The sequence below is a fragment of the Melitaea cinxia genome, chromosome 9, assembly GCF_905220565.1.
Source record: "Melitaea cinxia chromosome 9, ilMelCinx1.1, whole genome shotgun sequence".
Taxonomy (NCBI): Eukaryota; Metazoa; Arthropoda; class Insecta; order Lepidoptera; family Nymphalidae; genus Melitaea; species Melitaea cinxia.
The window spans coordinates 13,365,243-13,391,146 of NC_059402.1; the positions used below are offsets into that span (position 1 = coordinate 13,365,243).

Below are 25,904 nucleotides of genomic sequence, written 5' to 3' on the forward strand. Positions count from 1 at the left end.
AATTAGAATCGGGGAGGCTCAAAATTTTTTTTCATCGAACAATGATTACAACAAATTCTGATCTGAATGAAAATTCATGTTTTTATCTAGCACTCTTAGTTTAACCTTCAATGCAAGCTTATCTATAACTTATAATATACATAACATATATATTATAAGTTATTAAGCTTGGTCTGCCAATAACTATTCATTATTGAGATTTACCAGGATTAATATGCGATCCGGGTCACTAATTTCAATATGAGTTTCTATTTATGTTAGTTACGTATTTATGTTATTTGAAATTCTTATGAAAATATTATAACTTCATTTGATAAGTTCACTGTATACGTATAACTTCAAGGTTACCCTGAACAAATACAAAAAATTATGATCAAAATCAAATTTGATAAAACGGAAGAGTTTATTTGTTCGTTTGAGGGCGATAATCTAAATACCTGCTGATCTGTTTTTAAGCGTTATTTTTACGTTAGGAAGCTAATTTATCGGTTCAGTTGTTCTAAAACACCGCTCAACAATACAAAGCCAGTAACTAAGCATAGACGAAAATGAACGCACGGTTATATACATAGCATTTCGATGAATATAAAGTAAACGTAATTACTTTTAAAATACACATTATATTATTATATATTTCCCTGTTAAATCTATATAAATTGACATATTTAAATGACATATTTACATACGTGGAATTATAAATTTCTCATATTATGAGCTAATTCTTTTACATACGGAATAATTCAACAAAAGAAATCCCAGAAATATTTAACTGTTCCTTTTTAAAAATTAAATTCTTAAAAGCAACAGGGCCTTGTGGCTCTTCATTATTACTTTTTTTTATAAAAATAAACTTACCTATCTGTCGTCTCGTTCTCTCTTTCCTGAGTTCATATTTCGAACCCTTTCTCGCACGTAGAACTTCTTTTCTTTTAACCCATCGTTCGCCATCTGTAATAAAAAATAATTGTGTCATATAAAATTAATTTGAAATTTTTTTATCGGTATAAAATTAATTAAAATAATTCCATTTAAATTACTTTCTATAAGATCAAATTTTAGTAATTGGTTTTTCGCTTAGGAATTTTAACAACAAAAAATTAGGTTTGAGATTTGATCTAAATTATTTTGCTTTCTCTTTGCTTTTCGAAAGCATTTCTTGCTTTTTAACGTGGCATAGTTGGCTTATATTTTTTACGTAGAATTACCTAACAAGTAAATTGTTACAAAAATATATATGAGGTATATATACCGAGTAATTCTTCCTGGGAGCGCAATCTTTAAACTTATTTCAAAGAAGTTTCTACACCTAGAAACAATGAAGGTACGATAGGCTAAATCGGGTGGCAACGATTATAACAGTACAAAGGTCAAGATTAAACACCAAGAAGTAAAATATTAAGCACTATATTCGGAATGTTAGTTGGCGACTACTTTGGTATTTTATTACCACCATAACTTATGGTATAAGTTGATTCCAGTAATACCACAAACGTTTGTTAACGTTGTGTTAAGTTTGTTTAGAGAGGTTCGAGGTTGAATAAAGGGTCTGTTTTTAATAAACATAAGACATACCTAAAAATATATATGTTAACAAATATATATTAGAAATCTTTCTTCGACAACTTATGACAGCGACACACTTTTCAGTTTACTTTTAGTTAGATTGATGCTACCTATTTATCATTGTCAACGTTTATAGGCAAAGGTGACATGATATAAATTGAGTATTGAGGATGGGAGGTTCGAAAGTTATAGGTATTCTTAACAAACTTCAAAAAAGAGGTACTCAATGAGAGAATGAGGAATCAATAGCTTCAAAGCAAAGTACGTGTTGTCAACTGCCACTGAATTTTTTGATTTGTTATATATGTCACAGTAATTAAAAACGAATAAAAAAAGAAATATCAATTATACCAAAATAAATTTTTTGTTAAGCAGTTCGTTACATGCATACATCAAAAACATTTATGTTGTGTTCGATAAATCAATCAATCATGCTTTATTTGCAAGAACATATTATTACAAGTTACATACTCGTACAAATACAACTTTAACCGCCGATACGTTATTAATACATATAATAAAAATGCAACGGGTCACTGTCTGTACATGGAAGATAGATGAGAAAATATATTATTATCTATCAACGAATGCAGAACCCAAAACAATGATAGTTAGAATTTTTGTCTGTTTGTCTGTGCGTAAACCAAAAGATATATCCAAAAACGCTGTCCAAAGTCACTATTCCACGCGAACGAAGTCGTGGGGACAGCTAGTGATCGATATATAAGTGTTGACTTGCTGTTAAAATTACTTACGTATATGGTAAAAATAAATCTGAATCATTTAATTACATTTAATTGTTTTAAATTATATCTTTATATATATATTTCTGGTTTGCGTGTGTATGTCACTGAACTCCTCTAGACGGCTGGACGGATTTTGATGAAATTTTTTGTGTGAGTTCAAGGGGATTCGTGGATGGTTTAGATTCACAATTTGGTCCACTGGAAAATGTTTATTTAACTAATTTTTCATTTATAAATAATTGTTATTTTGGAATGTTTTACATTGGATCCGGTAGACTGCGCTTCCATCGCAGCATCAAATATTAAATATTATTCTATTTTAATTTCAGTTTGTCCCGACAGTTGGTGCTGCGATCAAATTGAGACAAATATTTGAAATTTTGTGTTATGGCAAAACAACGTTTGCGGGGTCAGCTAGTTATTAATATTAAACTATTAATAAAGTTAATAATAATTATTTATCATCAAATGTAGGCAATTTATTCAGATATAAGATTTTAAATTAACATGGTTATTTTTATTGCTAAAATTATTCGAAAACGGGATATATACCATGTTTTTTTATTTTCATTTTGCGAAGCTCGATATTTCGACATTAGCTACGAATGTCTCGTTTACAAAATTCATGAACTGAAATCTTTTGTGTGTTTTTGAATAATTTTAGCAATTTAGTCATACTTACAATTTAAGACATTTTAAATTAAAAATCATTTGAATTGAATAAGTGAATTAGTTAATTATTTTTGTCTAGAAATTACTTCTAAGCTATAGTTTTATTATTAATTAAAAATAAACTAAGTATTAAAAATATATACTTTACTTTCCCTACAAAATAAACAGAACATTTTCAACTAATAATGCTATAAGTCTTCGGAATGGCTCCGTATGATTTGAGAGTTTTTCGAAATACAATTCAAATAGCCATTATTACCAAAACATAAAAGCTAACTGCTGTGCAAAATGTCGATTCATGAATTGATTCTCGACTCACAAAAGGCATAAATATACATGTGATATCGGAATCGGTGACTTTATGTAGATTCCATTTTACATTAGAAATAGCTGAAACTATAATTTGCTTTGTGCATTTTATAATAGGAATAAAGAGTTCTCGTCATCAATCATATTAATCTTTTTTTAATGAAATGGGGTTTGAAAAGCTTTTTTGTATAAAGTTAGTCTTCTATGTAAATAAAAATGGATCGCGAAATGTGTTGCTAACGACTGGACCAATTTATATAATTCTTTTTTATTTTCGTTACATGGCTTTTACTAAAGGAAAAATTAAGTAAATTGCGCAGAAAGTCGAAAATTTTAGAAAACATAATAATTATAATTATATTCTTTTGCACGCTGGATTGACGATCTTCGTTAGATTGCCGGTGTAGGCTGGATGAGGATTATTCATCATCGTACTTAAAATGACATTTCAAAATAATTTTACCATACTATCACTTACCCCGGCCTGTTAATATGTCACCAATTTGAGTAATGCGTTTTCATATGCATTAACCTATGATATTTTTCGAATCGCTCGACTTTACCCTTTTAGTTATATAAGTTGTATTATGATGTATATTATGTACTTGACCTCTTTTGAACTATGGTGACGATATAACGCTCTTAAAATAATTAGCAAAATAATTTCATTAGTTAGTAATTACGAAAAAGTTTTTAATTAAAGAGTAAATTGAATGTTGCCGTTAATATTAATACACTTTTATATAAAGTAAATGGATATTAAATTGTTTATAACGCTTATTTTAATAAGCCACTCTTATTATCTTTATCCGTCATTGCATAGAGCAGTGTGGTGGACTAACTTCTTAAAAGAAAATTAAAACCAACTTCTCAAGGATAGCAAGTCTCATTTTACAAAATATACAAAGCACATAATTTCACTAAATATTCATTAATAGTTTAATACTGACTGTTATGTTAATACTAATACCTTTTTATAAAAGAAAATTAACATCATAGTACTACAAAGGAAAGTCCATTGAGTAAAAACCTCTACGTATTCACATAGTATTAAAGTTATCATTTGTTCTCGTTTCACTGAAACAAACAACGCTGAACATCTTCAAAAGGAAGCGTCACAAGAATTTATCAAAGGTAAAACAGTTGTCTATACTTTTATATTCAATTGTGAATTGGAAGTAGAAGCGATTCTCTTTTACGAGAGTTTAAAAACAAGAACTTTTAGGGACTTAGTTTTTTATTGTATTCGTGAACATTACGTAAATTTCGTTTAAAATGTTAAAATGTCGACACGTTCGCAACGGTCACACGGTTGGATTGCAGCTGTTGCGCTGGCGGTTGCGGGTTCTATCCCCGCACGCCGTATTCTGCTAATATATTATGTGTGTTTTGGCCCCCTACATAGAAGTGAATCCTAGTGGGATCCGTTGCGTGTGATTTTTATTTTTATTTTTTTCAGAAATTTTATTGCGTACCATTACATTTATTTAGATAATTTTTTATTGTTATTTAATTATAATTAGTAAATATAAGTAGCTAAGTTAAAAACCGGGGTTAATTTCTGAGTTAGCCATGTTAAATTTTATTTAAAGATTAACCTCGGCAATGGCTTGACAACTTATCTTGGATTTTTTTTAAAATTGTAACTAAGCCTACGTTCTTCTTTATAAGATCAGACCTTTTTAATTTCAATTTCTAATTAGTAATTGTTACCGCACATCCAAGGATGACCAAAAAATTAATAAAAGTAATGAATCAAATTAAAACAAAAATGCATTTAGTCGTTCCCAATATGAACATATTGTTTCGTTAATATTAGGTATAATATATTATCGTTGAAGTAGAGAATAGCCAAAAAAGATTTATTATAGTGGAATTTAGTCTTATCTTTTTATCTTATCGGCTGAGTAGAATAGCACCACCCCCTTTGTTCTCGTGGGGGTCGTAAAAGGCGGCCGAAGGTTAAACCTGGCCCAAAATCATCAGGGTCCTAGAGAAGGAAAACTTCATTTGAAACCCAGAATGAGGTCTGCGTCAAGCATTCGTGGTATAGCGCTAAAATGCGAAAGACTCCTGCAGCCGAACTGGCTTGTTCCTGTGGGCCTATCCAGTGAGGTCGAGGGGGTGGCGCAAAAGCTTAGGCAACTCTGCGTTTTCCTGAAGAATGCCCTAGGCGACACAGTATCTGTCTGACACTGCTAAATCGTCTGCATTAGACGAACTAAGGCCAATGATGATGATGATAATTTATTCTTTTATAAAATAGCCTTAATAATATATTTTACCGATACCGAATTGTGTTCTTATATTTATTGTCAATTACTATCTACATTTACATAGCCACTTAGTTATGATGTCCACTTTCTTCTACGAGTCTATGGAAAAGCGAGTGGGTAGTGGCACTCGCTTTATTTTCAGGCTCCAAATAAGACATCAACATCTATAGTAACATCTCTGTGAAAATCTTATAATATTATATAAATATAACTGAGGTAGGGCATAGCAGGAATTTCCTGCTCAAAATCTGGAGCAGCCCGACTGGGGTAGTACCTTAACCTTACAAAAGATCACAGCTTAATAATACTGTTTTCAAGCAGTATTGTGTTCCTGTTGGTGAGTAAGGTGACCAAAGCTCCTGGGGAATTGGGGATTGGGTCGGCAACGTGCTTGCGATGCTTCTGGTGTTGCAGGCGTCTATAAGCTACGGTAATCTCTTACCATCAGGTGAGCCGTACGCTTGTTTGCCGAACTAGTGATATAAAAAAAATTAACTAATATTAGTACAAACCGTACTGGGGTTTCATAATTTCACGTTGTTTTAGAAGCTCAAGATATCATAACGATCTCCTAAAAAGTGTACGTGAGCTCTAAAATAAATGGTGAACTGTTTTTAGCAACGTACTGTAATAACTGTCACGTACTGATCATTTTGCAATGCTTATCTTAAAGCTAACTAAGATATTTTCCTCGTTAAATGTACAAGTTTTAAATTTTGCCAGACTCATGAGACTAGAAAATCTTGTATCAAAATTTCTCAAGTTTTCTGACAAAATAGTTTTCTCAACAGTGAAAATACCACCCCTATACAAAAACCTAGCAAAATAATTCGACATCAAGCCATTCATACATCGGAGTGTGAGATGACGGAACAATGAAATGAAATGGTATCATAGACATTCCTTGTATATCTATTAAATGAGATCGTCACAGGACTATAACTGTCTCAACATCACCACTTTAACAAGCTTTTACCTTTCCTTATTACTATTACGTATATGTAAGTTGATAAATTCTTGCTACTCAATTTGGAACCAATTATCCCTAATGGATTGCGCTGATATTTTGCAAACACGTTTGGTTTTACGGAGAGTGTGTGATTAGCTTCGTTACGACTAATAAACGTTGTGGATTTTTTTTTATCTTACTTTTTTAAATGGGTCCCCTTGTATGGTTACATGAAAGGGTTTACTGATTGTGATACGAAAAATGTAATTACGAAAAATGTCAGGTGTATTAAAATGAAAAATATTTATTTTCATTATTTCTATCAGAAATGTAAATACATAATTATTAAAAAAAATGGGAAACAGTTTATTTGTCTAAATTTATCATTTGAAGTTATAGTACACATAAAATATTTTTTTAAATGATTCCCGCTTCAGCCTGTAATATCGCACTACTGGGCATAGGCCTCTTTTTCCATGTAGGCGAAGGATCAGAGCTTAATCCACCACGCTGTTCTAATGCAGGTTGACGGATGTATTCCGTACTATGAGTAATGATCGCTATCAGGTGTACATGATAACATACGGGACCAACAAATTACCGTACTCTCCGAGATAAAGACTAACAACGAGACCGGAAGATAAATATTTGTATAAACACAAATATCCACTCTGAGCGGGAATCGAACCCCCGACCGTCGGCATTTAGACGCCACCGAAACGGCACACACACTATTACACCAGCGGTCCATATTGATACTAACGTACACTTTTCTAGAAGCAAATATTTGAATTCTGGTAAATAAATAAAACTGTTGTAAAATTTATTTTACTTATTTACATACAGATAAGCAAAGTCGTTAAAAATGTCAGTTATAAATTAATTCAGTTAGAATCAGATACACGATTTATTTTTACAGCTGACTATAAACTAAAGCTTTACCTACATGCTTATGCTTCAGTCAAATTTATGAATCCACAATTTGAAACTACCGTCATCGTGCCAAATTTGAGGAGTGAAAACAGTAAACGAATAGATTTAACGTTTATTCTGTATTTCCAGAAATAAAAAAGTTAATGAATTTGCAATCTTATATATATGCTGTAAAAAATATTTCAACAAAATGGATTTGCTTCAAATTAAATTTATTACAAAATTTATACATATATTAGCAGTAAGTATGTGGCATTAACCAAAAATTATACTGTAATGTATTTAATTTTTTTTAATTATGTAGCTAAATACGTCTTTTCAAAATACTAGTATACACACATAATTATATTACTTTGTTAAACACGCAAAAACAGACGTCATAGTTAATGCATATAATATTGATATCAATAATATATAATGAAATGTAAATTTTAAAGATTATTAACCAATTGAATTTAATATAATTAACATAATATGTACGATAGAGTTTATTGTTAATTTGTTTTATAGTTTCACGAAAAATTAATTTAATGATTTATTCCAATTTTGAAGGAGTAAAAAAGTAAACACTTACACAAAAATATAAACACTGTTTTTACAGAAATTGCAACAAACGTACTTTTTTTATGTCACTAAAACGGTCGGCAAACAAGCGTACGGCTCACCTGATGGTAAGCGATTACCGTAGCTTATAGACACCTGCAACACCAGAAGCATCGCAAGCGCGTTGCCGACCCAATCCCCAATCCCCCCAGGAGCTCTGGTCACCTTAATCACCAACAGGAACACAATACTGCTTGAAAACAGTATTATTTTGCTGTGATCTTCTGTAAGGTCGAGCTACTACCCCAGTCGGGCTGCTCCATATTTTGAGCAGGAAATTCCTGCTGTGCCCTACCTCAGTAAAAACAGTAAAACAAAAACAGTAGGCACGCTATAAATTGCTAATCTCATTTCGAGATAGATGGGAATGAATGGTTGGAATCAATAGTTGGAACCAATATTTAATGGCCGGAGGCGGGTTTTTATTACCTTTTTATATTTTTCTAATTCGTTTAATATATAAGATGTGGTCGAACGCCGCTTTCACCAACTCATATGACTTTTTAAAGGCAATGCAAAGTGCTTTTCGTTATTCAAAGTGTTCATATCGAAAATTAAATTTATTTATAATAATAACAATAATACCATATTCTCTTATCTTAAAACTAATCCAGAATATCAGTTAATAATCAAAGCTAGAGTTCTCGAGTTAGCGTTCAACTCGGACTGTGTAGTTGAGAAATGTAGCTCTAAGTTCAAAGGTAGCTTTACTTGATTTAGAATAGTTAACTATTTGTTGACTTCTACTTGGTTTACGATGTTACCTTATGTTGAATTTTAGTGTAATTATTTTGTTTTACCTCAAGACTCATAGGTGTGCAATAACATTCAGTGATGACAAAAAGTGAAGTTTAAAAGGGTTTCTTAAGTTTAGTGCTAATTTTTTTTAGAAATATCTATATTCTGGAATCAGTGGTAACTTCACAATAATTATTAAAATATAAATTTGTAAAGCGACTAGGTAAAAGTGCTTTTTAAAGCCAATTTGAATTTGATAAAGTTTTGATTTGATTCGTCCAATTCGATAATTGACATGGCAGAATATTGCTAATCAAATATTAAAGTTTACCTTTAATAAGTTTTTAGTAAAATACTTGTACTTACTCACTTATCACTGATATTGTTTTATATTTACTTATTTATAAATTTTTAATATACCTAATGTTTTTTTCTTAAACTTTTATTAAGCCTTATATTAGATACTAGCGACATCTGTCCATCCATATTTCTTTACAAGATAAGTAATCACCAACATATCATATATTAAAACCTTCTCCGAAACACGCTGCATCTTATGGTATAAGTATAATTCCGACTGGTTCAGTAGTTTTTGTAGTATAATCGAACAAAACAAACCAGCTCTCCATTTGTTAGTATAGATTAAAAAAATTAATGTTAAAAGCATACTAACATTAAGTTTCGGTCTAAGATTGTATATATATATATATATATATATATATATATATATATATATATATATATATATATATATATATATATATATATATATATATTAGTTATATTCTAGCCCTAAGCAATGTTACACAGATGAGTGACCCAGTTTCCGCAGCTCTCTATCTACATGTTTGGTATTAACTATTTTGGCGCACTGTTAAAAAGCACGAGTGCAGTCGTTATACCGTCAAATATTGCCAATATGCAGAATATTAGAAATCTCTTTTTTTTGACTCCCGACATTTAGTAGTCAGACCAGCTTATTAAAAATACCAATAAAATTTTAAGCTGTGGCATTATATTACGCAGCCACATTAGAAGGTTTTAGTTTTTAATGATACAGTATATGAACACTCAATTTACAGGCTGTCTGACGCCTACCTACACTTCAAATGAACATTTTCATAAAAATACAATATTTTATAGCAGCTGTTACAACGTGTAATATAGAAAACGATAGTTGTTTTACTAAGAATAAAAGTTTTTCAGAGTAAAATAACCATTGGAACAAAGTTATGCTAATGAACCTTTGACTCTTAGCAGCTGTTGGGACAAGCATAATATAAATGCTTAAAGAATCAACGTATTATACGTTTTAACCGGCTTCAAAAAAAGAAGGAGGCTCTTGTTTCGGTTGTATTTTTTTTTATTTATGCTACCTCAGCATTTTTAGCTGAGTGGACCGATTTTGATGTTTGTTATGTTGATGTATAAAATGGTAGTGCATGTCATTTAGTGTCATTTAAATATAATTGAAATCAGTCAAGAACTTTTTGAGTTATCTCTACTATATAATGCGTATTTACTAAATTATTTTTCCATATACAAACGGTGTATTAGATACTGGTCGATATAATTGAAGTCGATTTTTTTTGTTTGCAAGCAAACACAAGTATAAGTAATATTAAAAAAAAAACTTTTCACATAATCTTCTCTAAGCTACAGGTTCGTTTCTTATTAAGTCGATAAAGCGGAATTTTTGATTATATTACAGATTAGAATGAATAAACATATAATAAAATTAACTTTATATGCTTACACAATGAATTTTTATACAGTCAAGCGGTTTCGTCGCCAAATACTGGCCGAGAACAAACACAAACGGACTGACAAGATAAGAAAAAATTTTGACGTGACAAGGTCTAATAAATCGATGAACGTCGGCGGCATGCACGAAAAAGGATGGCTCATTGCGTTTCGCTCACTGTCCACACACATATATATATATATATATATATTTATATATATACATATATACATACAGGCTGGGCCATTTAAAGTGGAAGTATCGTGCAACCCTATATCTTACCGTATTGGAAGCGTCATTTCAGTAGAATTTTAACCACGGAGCAGTACACACCAAAAGGAGGCGCTGAAATTGTTCAGCTGTACATTCTAAATAACTTTTCAATCGTGAAAACTAAACGTGCGTTTCGTAAAAAAAAAATAAAGTGAAAATTGCTCCAGGTAATAACACTATATATATATATATACGTCCGAGGCCGACGTGACGCCGCGTTGGCGCAGCAGTCACAGCCATGAATTGTACCTGGCGCTGGCGGTTGCGGGTTTGATCCCCGCACATGACAAACATTTGTATTGGCCATACAGGTGTTTGCCGTGGTCTGGGTGTTTGTGCAGTCCTTGTGGGTCACCCTACCGTGCCTCGGAGAGCACGTTAAGCCGTCGGTCCCGGTTGTACACCTGATAGCGATCGTTACTCATAGTAGGAAATATATCCGCCAAACCGCATTGGAGCAGCGTTGCGGATTAAGCTCTGATCCTTCTTCTACATGGGGAAAGAGGCCTATGCCCAGTAGTGAGATATTACAGGCTGAAGCGATACGTCCGAGGAGATGTTTTGTAATGACGTTGTCACGGTAAACTATCGTCCGTAAACCAACTTTACAGACAACCAATTTTTTTTTTAATTTAGGTTACACAATCTTGGAACTACCTAAAATCGTATTATTTGTTACAATATTTCTTCTAAAATGTTCATGTTATTTTTTTCTACTATTGTCATTAAGTTTTATTTGTACATGGAACTTGTAATGTATCGAAGTTTTTAAAAAGCAGCGCCATCTTTTGTCAATTAAGCGACTTAATTGGAACGGACACCCTAAACTAATTTCTTAATACGAACTATGTAGTTAACATAATATGTTATTATGATGACATGAAATTTTAATACGACTTCAATAAACTGTGTTTGCTAGGTCATTAAAAATAAATAGCTATTATACTTAGTACATTAAATGTATGTACACACTTACCCCCGCATTACTGTTGATACAGTAGTTATTAACTCGCTAAACTAGCATTTTATTAGTCGATAGTACATTATTTGCTACTTTGTACTTTATTTCATAAATAATAGAGTCAGTTATTGTAAATAACGGGTTTTCAGTTAAATTGATGGTTCATTTTACATAGCATAAATGACATTAAAAGCTTTTATTGGTTATTTGGAAAAGGTAAAAGAATATGTGTAACTACACGTAAATGTTTGCTACGGTATGTTATATTTATAAAATTCATAGCTCTAGTTTGACAATTTATCGGCAGTTAATTTTGGTCCTAAATATAAAATAATATTACCTCTTTAATTTTGGGTCCTAGATATAAAATCTATACAAATACTGACTAGATACTGACTAGCTTGTTGGCGCAGTTTGTAGTGGCCCTGCTTTCAGTTCCGTGGGCTGCGGGTTCGATTCCCGGCTGAGCCTGGGTGTAATATGTCTATTTATAAATTTATATATGTATTATTTCTATGTATATTTATCAAAAAAAAAAAAAACGACCGTGTCTGTATCTTATAAGATATTTATTTATTATTTATTATTTATACAAATAAGTAAAATTGGAAAGTCTGTTTATAATATTAAAATTACTGCTTTATGCTAAATGCACATGGATGTATACACGGTACATATACAAAAATAATATTTTTTACAATTTTTGTCTGTCTGTCTGTTTGTTTCGGCTAATCTCTGAAACGGCTGGACCGATTATTGACGGGACTTTCACTGGCAGATAGCTGATGTAATAAGGAGTAACTTAGGCTACTTTTATTTTAGATATTTATTTATATTATCACTCTGCGAACTGAAAAAATAACTTTTTTGTTACATTCCACCCGGACGAAGTCGTGGACACAGCTAGTAATAAATATAATAATAATGTGTTTGCTTTTTGCGATTGTTTGTTTTATTTTTCCATATATGTATCTAATTTTATATAGGTGTCATACCTATTTTACACATTTTGTGCGTGCATACGTCCTTTTAATAGGAAGAGCGAAGCCTTAGGAATTAAATGCATACAGGTTTACAACCTTTTGCTGCTTGATATCGATACCTGTGTTTATGGTAACAAGAGCTTAAGTAGATAAGCGAATGTATGTATAATATGCGTTATGTATTTAGATCAAGATAAAAGGTACTGAGTCTTTGATACTATTATGTCACTACTATAAAAAACAACTATAAAAACATATTTAAAAAATTCTTTTTAGACCAACATATAGAGAGAGATTGAATTAATTATAATTATTATTATTCTTTAACCACTTGATGTTATTTTTTTATTCCAATTATATTCACATGTATAATCTATTATTTGTATAGCTTTATATGATATTTTTATGTTAGTATATAATGTCGTATGTACTTTAGTATTATTACTTTAGAAACGCAGTGCACTGATAAACTGTTCATTGTTTTTGCTACACTGTTTATCACATAAATTGTATCTTTTTTTTTCTGTAAATAAGTAAATAAATATAAATACTATAGTAATCGGCACGTATATTGTAGAAATGTATTTAACGCACTAAAGTGAAATGATATTTATTCATAAAGTTTGTGTTTTCAAAACTTTCAAAATTATGCGTAAGAGCTTATCTATATTACGGCAATGCGGTGCCATAATTTTGCTATTGTTGTTTACACGATAAAGCGTCGCTGCGATGTAATTCAACGTATTTTACTGATAATTAAATGCTTGTGTGATTGTTGAATCATTTACAATACATATTTCAGTTACAATTTCATTTCAGACACGAATTTGTGTTGAATATTTCTGTGTCGCCGTTATGGTTTCAGACAGTTTACTTATTGATGATAGTTGATAGGCTATAAAAAAACCACTCATTGGATCATTTTCTTTCATAGGATCTGTTAACAAAAGTGTCAAACAGTTTGAAAAAATCTAAACTTGTGTACCGCCCGTATTCTTACAATAAATCCATAAAAATGTCAAATCAGTCAGGTAGTTCGTAGCCTCCTAGTTACACTTTATAAATATTATATTATTCAATCGATAAATTGTGTCTTATATTACATATTATAACTTCAAAAACATTGATTATATTTTCTATTTGCTATATATGAAACTATTGTTTAACATGAATCATCATCATCATCATTACAGCCTTTACAGTCCACTACTGGACATAGGCCTCCACAAGTTTACGCCAAAAATAGCGTGAACTCATGTGTTTTGCCCATAGTCACCACGCAAGGCTGGCTTTGTCGCACCGAAGGCGCTGCTGCCCGTCTTCGGCCTGTATATTTCAAAGCCAGCAGTTGGATGGTTATCCCGCCATCGGTCGGCTTTTCAAGTTCAAAGGTGAAAGGCGAAACTATGTTATCCCTTAGTCGCCTCTTACGACACCCACGGGAAGAGAGGGGGTGGCTATATTCTTTAGTACCGTAGCCACACAGTACAAACATGAAGTAACATGAAGTGACTTAGAAATAATTTGTGTTGCGCAAGCGAAAAATAACCAATCTCAATTACATCAACAAGTAACACAACGTATACCTACGTTGTTAAAACAGTCTGATAAATAGGCATTATCACAGATAATTTAAGATATATAAGATATAAATATCTAAACAATACACACACGGTCGTCTGTTCCTAAAGTGAGCAACTTAATGCTTGTGTTACAGGTAACAGTCAACTGGTATAGCTTTTTTCTCGATAAATATACTTATAAATAATACATATATAAATATATAAATAAATATATATATATCACATCCAGACTCGGGGTGGGAATCAAACCCACAACCCCCGGAGTAGAAAGCAGGGTGAGCCAACGGGCTAATCTATTTTTTAAATAATAGTAGTAGATTTATAACGTGCTCGTCAGATATTGATCAAATTTAAATGGAACCACATGAAAAATACAAGCTTTCGTTTAAAAAAAGAATCGTCAAAATCAGTTCACTCATTAAAAAGTTGTGAGGTAACCCTCACAAAAAATACAGACAAATTCTAATTGGAATATAATAATATATTATTACGTATAACGGTTCCATTGACCATGTTTGATTAAATTTCAAGTCCAAAGGTAGACTATGGCAACAAAAGCAAGAACTAATAATGCCAAGTAGAAGGAGAGATTAAAGAATACGTTAAAGATTTACTTTCGCCAGGCATTCCATATTGAAATCTGGAACTATAAAATTAAAAGGCACATCAAATTTTATTATTGTCGTAAAACGGGATAATTTCACTTGCATGTCAGAACTATTTTCGCATAAGTCGCACGCGAAAAGTTAAAAATTCGCTTACTAAAAGTAACTAAGGCATGGCAGTAATAATATAGAATCATAGTTATAAATATTGCGCAACATATAATACGTGTCACCGGAAAAATGTTACTAGTGAAAGTACGAACATGAGGCTTCCTTGACGGGTTAACTCAATCTTATTTTCGATGTATATGAAATTAGTTGATATTTGTGATTCCGCTCCTATCTATTCGGTTTCTGTAAGTCATATCCTAATATTTTATAGCATATATATACCTACTACCTAATTAACTACTAGCTACTTCAATAGACTGGCTTAAAAAATTATGCAACGAAAAAAAAAGGCAGCTTCAAGATTAACGAAATGTAAATATATGTACATAAGTGTAATGATGTAAAATTTCGAGATTAACGTGTTATTTAATAACTTTTTTTATTATTTAACATTTACTTTTTTAATTCACCTGTTCCAATACAAGAAATAATCACTATAATAAAGTTAAGTCAAGAAATTTAATTAACTTTAAAAGATATAATAATTAAATTTCAAATTATTATAATTATTTAGCTTGACTACAAAAATAGCTTTTAAACGATCCCAAAGGCAAGTGAGATTAGATTGACCGATATTTAGTTTGGTTTAGGGTTTGACATAAATGAATATTTTAAGTCATTAATATTCAATTAATTTTATAATAAATTTGTTATTATATTCAATTTTCCCTCCAAATTTACAGGGAAATTTGTTTTAGCATTTTACTAAGTTTTGCTAAAGACAATGTTAATATGCCTTCGGCGTTGTTATAGTTCTAATGTTCAATGATCAAATTGATTTCTTTATATATGAGATAATAATCTCAAGAGCCTCAGGATACATGACAAGAGGAGAAATAAATTTACTGATGAGATTTATATCAAAAAACATAATTGTGTTTACTCGAAACGAAAAAAACCGAAAACAATGACATCGACAAGTAACACAACGTAGTTAGACGAAAAATTAGTCAAATAAAGACGCGTTATCAAAGATTACTAAAAAACAGTTAGCAGATCTCGATGAAATTTAAATGAAATCCACCCGATAAAAAGTTAAGGGATAATAAATACAACTACGGTCGACGAAAAAATGGTCAAGTAAATACGCATTATTAAAGATTACTCAAAAAGTACTAGTCAGATCTCAATCAAATTTAAATGGAGTCTAATGACATGTACCACTAAACGATTAAAATAAATAGATTCACTCGGCCAAAAGTTTGGAGGTAACATACATAAAGAAAATCGAATTAAGAACGTCCTTCTTTTTTGGACGTCGGCTAAAATTCTGCAAGATAAAGTGGCAATTGGTGGGCCATATTGTTAGAAGAATCGACAACAGATGGGGAAGAAGGGTCCTCGAATGACGACCACGTTTTGTCAAAAGGAGCACAGGCCTCACTCTAATCAGGTAGACTGACGACCTAAAGAAGACAGCGGGAATCCGCTGGATTCAGAGGAAGCAGGATCGGACGGAGTGTCAAACATTATGGGAGGCCTACGTTCAGCAGTGGAAAGGCTGATGGATGATATATTTAAAAAAATCTTGTATCTACTTTGTATTACATTATTATATTATTTAATACAGGCGTTATGTCATTATTATAAATGGCTGTGTGAGTACAAACTCGGTTGGGTTATTACTGTTTTTTTCACTCAAATAACCTACAACCATTTATTTTAATTAAGTGTACATTTTATGTTTAATATTAAATTAAACTTTCTATTATCTATTTTGTAAAACATAATTATAGTAATGTCATGGTAGCAGTAATTGTAGCTGCGATTTTCTTTAATAGCTTAGCGAAGATTCAGTTCAACTGGGTATCCGTTTATTGAATATTGTTGTACAATTGTTAGAGAGTGCTTCGACTAAAATGCCTGAGATTATGAGATATTTAATACCCGTGAGGAAAAATTTGAATAGCGTCGGATTTTTGCAGTGAATTAAAAATACTCGACGAAAATGGTTTTGCTATTAAATTTTCTCGTTTGTCTTGATCGGATAAAGAATAATGCAATCAGTGGCTTTTCATTACCTCCCTGTACTCGTAAATAAAAATGATTCACTGGAATATGTGTGTGTGCATAACGTCCGAACGATTGCATCAAATTGAATAATTATTCTTTTGTTGACATCATTTGTCTTCGAATTTCGCTTGGTCCGCTACTATGATTGATAAAACATGTTTGTTGATTAAAATACGCAATGTACACTAACACAATATACGCTTCAGCTTGTAATATCCCATTGCTAGGCCTCGCTCCCCATTTAGGAGAATGATCAGAGCTTAATCCACCACGCTGCTCCAATGCGGGTTGGCGGATATATTCCTACTATGAGTAACGATCGCTATCAGCTGTACATGATAACAACCGGGACTGACTACTTAACGTACTCTCCGAGGAACGGTGGGGAGATCCACAAGGACTGCACAAACATCCAGACCACGGCAAACATCTGTGTGGCCAATACAAATGTTTGTCATGTGCGGGGATCGAACCCGCAACCGCCTACGCAACAGTCACAAAGCAGTGCTGTGACCGTTGTTCCAATGCGTCGTCAACACAATGTAAACATACTATTATTTTATCCATGTAAAAGTAAATACATTACTGTATATGTACACAAATGTACTTGAATGTTTTTTGCCCATACGCTACTCAACACATCACCCAATTTATTGCATCTTTTAGGAAATATTTTAGTTGTGCCCAGTCATCTCTAAAAACCTACTGAATCAACGAAAAAACTTTATTTGCTTGGTATATCGTGTGGCAACTTTAAAAGTGGTCATAAGTTATTATATTTATGATCAGACGTCAAATAAACATACATTACTTTCATTCTTTTCTTTACCACAATAGAAAAGAAAATAAATTTTCTGTGTACAAAAGCCACTACTTTTTTTTTATTTAACTACAGAAGTATGGTTTAAATAACTAATTCTTTGTTTTTGATTTTTCGATAGAATGTGTATTAAACTAGATTAAATAATAACTGAAATGATGAGTTTAGTAATGAGTTATAAAACTTCATTTTTCTTAGTTTTCTTCCTTATAAAAATAGAAATTTTAATTTAATTTTAAAATTTAAATATCTACTTATAGCGAAATGTTCGTGTTATTCATTATGCAATGCATACTTTTATTTTAATTAGGTTCAGCGGTGTAAATTCTAATTCGTAGAGATTTTGGACTGCGCTGTCTTTATGGAGGGAATGAGGAAGCGATATTAGGTACTCGAGTTGGACACATCACCATATAGATTGCTTTTTTATACGTGATTGAAAACTGAATCGAATGTACTTTAATTTTTTTTTTCTAGGCGAAAAAGAATTATGACACGAAATTACGTTTTTACTAAAGTTATTTCAAAAAAGACTAGTAATAATAGCTATAACATTAAAGCAATGAAAAAATAAGAGTAGTAAACTGAAGTACATATATATCAGGTAACAGAAAATCCATTTGTTTTTAATTTATATAATTATTTTTATTGATGCGTGTATAAAAATGACACCCAGACACGTGTTGAGAATCAAATTCATGACCGTATGATGACCGATGTAACCAGAAGAACACTGACAACAGCGACACAACATACATACAACAACAGCGTCAACTGTTTAGCAAAAAAAAATATTTCAACTTTGTAGAATATTTTCTTAGGTTCGTTTTTATTTTGTGTTTGTCTAAAAATATGAAATTGATAACTTCTAGAGGTTAATTTTATTATATATCTATTCTAATTTAATATACAACTACTGATACAAAGAAATATAAATATTCTAGCCACCTATTTTAGCCAGGTCTTTGTCTAGAACAAGTAAAATACCTTAATACCCTTACATTGCTTAGACATGTATGTGTTGTAATAATTCGTGGTAAGTTAAAAAGGGCCTTCATTACGACATTCCGTACGCTCCTAGCATTGCGGTCCAGACGCGTAAAAATTGTTGTGTTCTTGTTAAATTTTTGATGTTTATCTCTTTTATTTTTACTATGTAAACTGTTTTTGGTATTCATAAATTTTTTGATGTATAAAATTGTTCCATAATTATAATTTTTGCTTCTCTGCTATAATTTGTAGTATGTTTTACTGTATTACTATTTTTATTAATTTATTATAAACAAAGATTTTTTTTTACATACATCGTCAATTCAGTTCAATTTCAATTTAAAATACCTATTGACATCAGGATATCTGATAGGAGGATCTGATATCTATAGTTATTGTTCGCTTAATTTCTTGTCTAATTTTCAATTTAAACGTTTGAAAAGCAACAGAGAACACCATAATGGTCTGTCGCTTAACCTCGAAGGAATTATGCAACAATAAACTCTTGTATTTATAATCAATTTGACAGAGTTTACGTTGAAAACGTATTTAAAATTAATCCCAAAATTATAATTTAATGAAGTGAAAAGGATTATTATGACGATATATTTGCTATTATTTTCAATTTATAGATAATATAAAACAATTTTGCCTTATATCAACCTTAATGTATCATCCCAGTTGGAGCAGTAATATGATTTCTATTGCATCGTCTCTAACGTAACCGTGGATAAAAGAATCATGAAGCATTGTAATAAATCTTTTGAAAGGCATCGAAGAACTTATTTCAAACAGACTGAAGTGATAGTATGAGCATTGTGTATTATGGTGTTTTGGTTTCGTATATCAGTAATTTGATGATGGTAAAATATTAGAGCTAGTAAAGTTCTTTTATGGACGGTCATACCCAGAGATCGAAATTAAATGATTGTGAAAAAAAACTGTTGTGGCATTATGGTGAGTGAGAGAACTAAAGTGCACTGATTGACTAATTACCTACTCGTATAAACGATTTTGTCGCTTACTGGCATTTATTGATTTACAAAATATGAAGCAGCCCGACTGGGGTAGTACCTCGACCTTACAGAAGATCACAGCTAAATAATACTGCTTTCAAGCAGTATTGTGTTCCTGTTGGTGAGTAAGGTGACCAGAGCTCCTAGGGGGATTGGGGATTGGGTCGGCAACGCGCTTGCGATGCTTCTAGTGTTGCAGGCGTCTATAAGCTACGGTAATCGCTTACCATCAGGTGAGCCGTACGCCTGTTTGCGGAACTAGTGGTATAAAAAAAAATTACATCGAAAATTACAAAATAGGTGTTAATTAAGTAACTGTCATTTTTTATAACATTTTAGAAACTGAAGTCCCTATATCGGTATTTGTAATTAAATAAGGTCGACCTTTTAAGATGTTAAGACAGATTTACTTGACAAGATGTTTAATTATTAATTACAGATCTTCAGGCTTCTTATACTACAGAGGCGGTAATATTTTTTAAGCCTAAGTTTTCGATTACTTTTAACTAATGATTATAAAGGTCATTGGTTAGGTCAAGATTTTATCCCACTGGGGGCCGTTAAGTATAAATCAAAGTACATAAACATATTTTAGACTTATAGCAGTAATATAGGTGAAAATATTAACAAACTAAAACATCTTTGGTAAACTTTAGTAAGCCATTAGATTATTCAATACTCACAGACAGTATGCAGTATAATCCGTGTTTGAGTTAATTTTGCAAAGTAACTGATAAATTCCACGATGAATTCCATATAGCTTTATCAAAGAGTTAGCGATTTCCCGACAAACGTTTTAGTATAATTATAATTTACGAACTTTTATCCATACAGGATAAATGGTGCTGACTGTATTCCTAAGTTAAATATTCGTTTGAAACTGTACTATGTTTGAAAATATTGATTATTATGACGTATTTCGCGTTATCTTGAAATAATAAATAAAAAAGTCTTACAACGACGTCAATAAAACTTACTTCTACACACAGCAAACAAGCTTATGACACAGGTATACAAAAATATTTGTCACAAGGCAGGATATAACCCGCTAGCTGCCCAAAAGTGCCTTTTACAAAAAAAATAATACTTAAATAATAAATTTAAGTTGATCACTTGTTATCTGAGGATTAAATTCAAAAAGATTATAAAAGAAACCGGAAGATTATGTTTTAGGAAAGGAATTTTCCATTAAAGCCGTCAGAACGCATTGAGATGTTCGTCGGATGCGCAATGACTTAGCTAGACAATATATGGACAGTCTTTTAATCGGATTTGTCAGCAATAATCCGTTGCAAGATTGCAGATGAATGGTTTAAATTTGAATCGTTTGCGAAAATATTTGGTATTTAGATGATATCCGGATGGTGAAAATGGGGTAGAGATGATGTTGAGAATAATAAATAGGATGATGAAAAGACCCGGATTAGCACACATCGTACTAGTTTTCATTTCACGGTATCGGATTTAGGCAAGTAAAAACCTCCGGGTACTACTAGCAGGATATTTCCATTATATTGAAATTTCTAATTTTAGAATATAAATAATCTTGTACTAAAGTTTTTCGAAAATCCAAAACCGCACGCCTACGTCTCCACGCGTTATATTAGGTCATAAGAATTTTTATTTTCAAGTACGTTTTTTCGAGCACTTTTGAATCACTATTTATCTATAATATATAATCAATAGAAAGGCATTCCCACTCAAAAAGCTTATACTATTGAGAGCACCTCTCAATTAATGATAAACTATTTTATGAAATATAAGTTTAATTCAAAGATGTCATATAATCAGATAAATTAAACCAATAATACGATATTCATTTTTAGAATCTAAATAATCTTGTACTAAAGTATTTGGAAAATCCAAAACTGGACGCCTTTATGTATTCCTTTTAAAACGATTATTTGCTTATAATACTTAGCAGCATCCTCTATTGGCTTGTTTAGGAACTAATAATCGACCATACAGTGCTAATAAGTTCAACAACACAAAATTCTACATTATCAATGAATCATATAACTTATATTTTAATTGGAGAAACGAAAACAGCCAATATCGTCTAGTATACGCAGACGAAATCGCGATTGGAAAGCTAGTCAAAAATAATAATATACTAGATATTTGTTATTATTTGCATAAAAGACCTTCCAAGTAAAAGCATTCCTAGGTAAAATACAATTGTGTTGATTAGGTTTATACACATTCGAAGAAGTCTTATTATAACGAAATTCTTCGTTAACGTTCTTAGCATTTTAGTATTGCTCAGAAAAGTTGCGTAATTCATTTGTTTTTTACTCGCAAAATAATGTATACTATGTAAAATAAACAAACGGAACTAAATTGAATTGAAACGAATAGGCCTGATACATTGATCTGCCATAGTCTACAGGTTTACAGGATTCGTTTTCTATATACAATAAGGAAGGACTGATTGAGTGACTAGCTGACACATATTACAAAAACACAACAACACAACACAACTAAAACCGCTTGAGTTAGCACTTTATAGATTTGCACATAGATTTCACTTGCATGTAGTGAATCTTAATATAATAAATACTTTTTTTTCAATTTAACCCTTTAAAAAGTATAAAACAGCGGTTGAAAGTTTGTTTGAATTCCATTATTTTGTTGAAGTAAGCATAAACGTGAAAAGAAATATATTGTTTATTAGAATATATAGTTATATAGATTATAATCTATGTTCAAGCAAAACCACACTAAATAACTACCTACTCATACATCACCATCTTTATTTTTATAGATAATTAATTATGTTATTTAGTCGTGAAGTTTTATATTTAAAAGTTCACGCATTGAGAAAGGAAATAAATTTGGAAAAAAAAATTAACATTCAAGACCTTCCTAAGACTAAATAACGTCTGAATAACGCTTTTATATATTGCTCAATCAAAGATTGAGTAATATATTGAAAAGGCTTCAATACTTTTCCCTAATGAAAAAGGATGACTTTGACATGCAGTGGTGCTTATGGGAAGTAATAATGTACCATATATTATAGAGTTCACTAGCTGACCCCGCAAACGTTGTTTTGTCATATATTTTATTAATCTTTTCAATCCCCCCCCCCCGTATAACATAGGGGAATGAAAAATAGATGTTGGCCGATTCTCAGACCTACCCGATATGCACACAAAATTTCATAATATTTAATTAAGCCTCTTAACAACCCCCCCCCCCCCATAACTTAGGGGTATGAAAAATAGATGTTGTTCGATTATCAGACCTACCCGATATGCACACAAAATTTCATGAGAATCGGTCAAGTCGTTTCGGAGGAGTTTGACTACAAACACCGCAACACGATAGTTTTATATATTAGATTATAAACATTAATCTGAACGTCAGCTTATAGATAATTATAATATATATTTTATTAACAAAACAATTTATTTTTTTTGTATTATACGTTAAAAAGTCTCTATACCTACACGCTTTTGTCAATCAATCACGTAATCGCTCAACAAAATTCTGGCAGACACGAATATAAGGTTACCTAGAAGAAACTTTATCTCTTTAATTAAATTTCATACTCCCGTTATTAATTATGGTACAAACATTTAAAAAAAAAAAACAAAGATTCATGTTTTAAAAATACCAAAAATTTCTTTTCTTTTCTTTTTCATAATTTTGAGCTAAAATATAAAATTTTAGCGCACGGTTAAAATTTCATGTCTTAGCTCTAAAGCATGAGAACTGCAGTTCCATTATTGTCTTTTCGATCAAACAAGAAAAACGCAATCACAATAAAAATAAACATTTTAAAACTTCAATAAACATTTAATAACTTCTAATAAATGAGGTTTCATCTCACAAATATTTACAAGTTACGAGTGGAAAGTTTCCCTAAATTTTTCCGCAGTTCCGTATACAAAAACTATTTAATACAGTGGAGCGATCTCAGAAATGCGAGAGATCAAATAAAAGTTTTTGTTTCTTCGTAAAACACGCAAAACTCATTTTAACTTACAAATAAACCAAGGTTACTTCAGATAAATAAGGAAAATGAAACTAAGACTGAAGTAGGACGATTTCTGAAAAGTATGATTAGAATTTGTAAGTCATTAGTGTATCTATAATTTCATTCATTAATTTAAATTTCTCTGAACATTTAGAATTACATTAAAAATATAACTGAGGTAGCACAGCAGGAAATTTTCTGCTCAAAATATGGAGCAGCCCGACTGGGGCAGTACCTTGACTTTGCAGAAGACCACAGCTAAATAATACTGTTTTCAAGCAGTGTCGTGTTCCTGTTGGTGAGTAAGGTGACCAGAGCTCCTGGGGGGAACTAGGGATGGGGTCGGCAACGCGCTTGCGATGCTTCTAGTGTTGCAGATGTCTATAAGCTACGGTGATCGCTTACCATCAGGTGAGCCGTACGCTTGTTTGGCGATCTAGTTATTTAAAAAAAAGTAACAACATTCTAACTTAAAAAGACGGCCTTATCACTAATAGTGATTTCTTACAGACCACTTCTATGATTAAAGAAAATGATAATAACATGACACAACTAAGCAAACGGAACAAATATATGAATAAGTATTTAATTTTACTTATATAAAAAATGTCTGGCGCGAACTTGGAAAGGCCTATATTCAGCAGTGGACTGCGATAGGCTGAAGTAAGTGATATATAAGAATGAGCAAAATCTCACATGTATACAATTATATAAATACATTTATTCGTTTATTCTATGAAATAAAATACCTAGCCAGTGTAATATGAACCGCACATTCAAAAAGTTCTGTACATTTCGTGTTTCAGCGTATTTGAAGCTAATACCAATTATGATGTTACATGAATAACAAAAAATTGAGTAAATAAAATGAAATTACATTCTAATAAATTATAAATGAGTAGACATTTTGACTTCTGAGATAAGCGCGTTCAAACAAACAAACAAACTATTCAGCTTTATAATATTAGTATAGATTTGAACACAAATATACAAAACTAAATTACACGTACACGTATTTAACCTTTCAATTTCTAACAATACTTAGAGTACAGGATTCCCTTTTATGTCGATTTCATTTGCAAGCTGGTTGGCTGGCAAGCAAGTTGTAAATTTTATCAAAAAGGTCCTAAATTGTGGCCGATCGTACATAGAGTGTGCTTAAAACGGAAGCCTAGTTTTATTCCCAATAGTAAAGAATAAATAATTGATCATTTCGTTCCGAACTACCATCACTTGAACTAGGCCAAGACCGAGATATGTCTGAAGTTCTATGAAGCAACAATAAGCGATAGAATTAACTAACAATACTTTACAAGTACTTAAATATCGCGACAAGCTTTTATATCATATATTGTACATACATACATACATATAATCACGTTTCTTTCCCGTAGGGGTAGGCAGAGACCATTTCTTTCCATTTGCTACGATCCTTACATACTTCTTTCGCTTCGTCCACTTTCATTATTCCCTTCATACATGCTCTTCGGTTTCGGTTCTCCGCGCCAACGCGGCGTCGTTAGGGTACTCTTGACCTGGCCTTTTTTCAAGACCACCCTTATTTGAACTCGGAATGTCCGCATAGGTCTACCTCTTCCAACCCTTCCATCCACACACGCCTTATACACTTTTTTCGTCAATCGTTCTTCACTCATTCTCTCGACATGACCAAACCAATATATTGTAACGACGTTATGTTGATAGTAAAGTTTTCTTGATAGTATTATAGAAGTCCCGAGACTCGCGACAGTTAAATTTTAGAGAAAGTCTTGGGATTTCCATCCATGAGGTATACCGGTAAACTTTTTAAAAGTAGTTGCATTGAGTCAATCGACTGTCGGTACGACTACTCGTTTGTTTTTGGAACTGTAAAAAAATTATTTTAGGTCATATACAGCTTTTCTTTTGATAAAAACGCCTGTTATTCAGCTTAAAATTCATTATTTGTGTAAATGCCTTTCGTTATTTTATGAA

General features: G+C 31.6%; 1 long non-coding RNA gene across 1 annotated transcript; it reads right to left on the reverse strand.

Annotated features, from left to right (window-relative positions):
• Window positions 1–1,272: 1,272 nt before the first annotated feature.
• Window positions 1,273–9,396, reverse strand: LOC123656714. Its single transcript, XR_006743583.1, has 3 exons — window positions 9,230–9,396; window positions 5,471–5,475; window positions 1,273–1,282 (listed from the first exon to the last, which is right to left on the reverse strand). It is a non-coding gene; the product is annotated as an uncharacterized LOC123656714 (long non-coding RNA).
• Window positions 9,397–25,904: the final 16,508 nt, after the last annotated feature.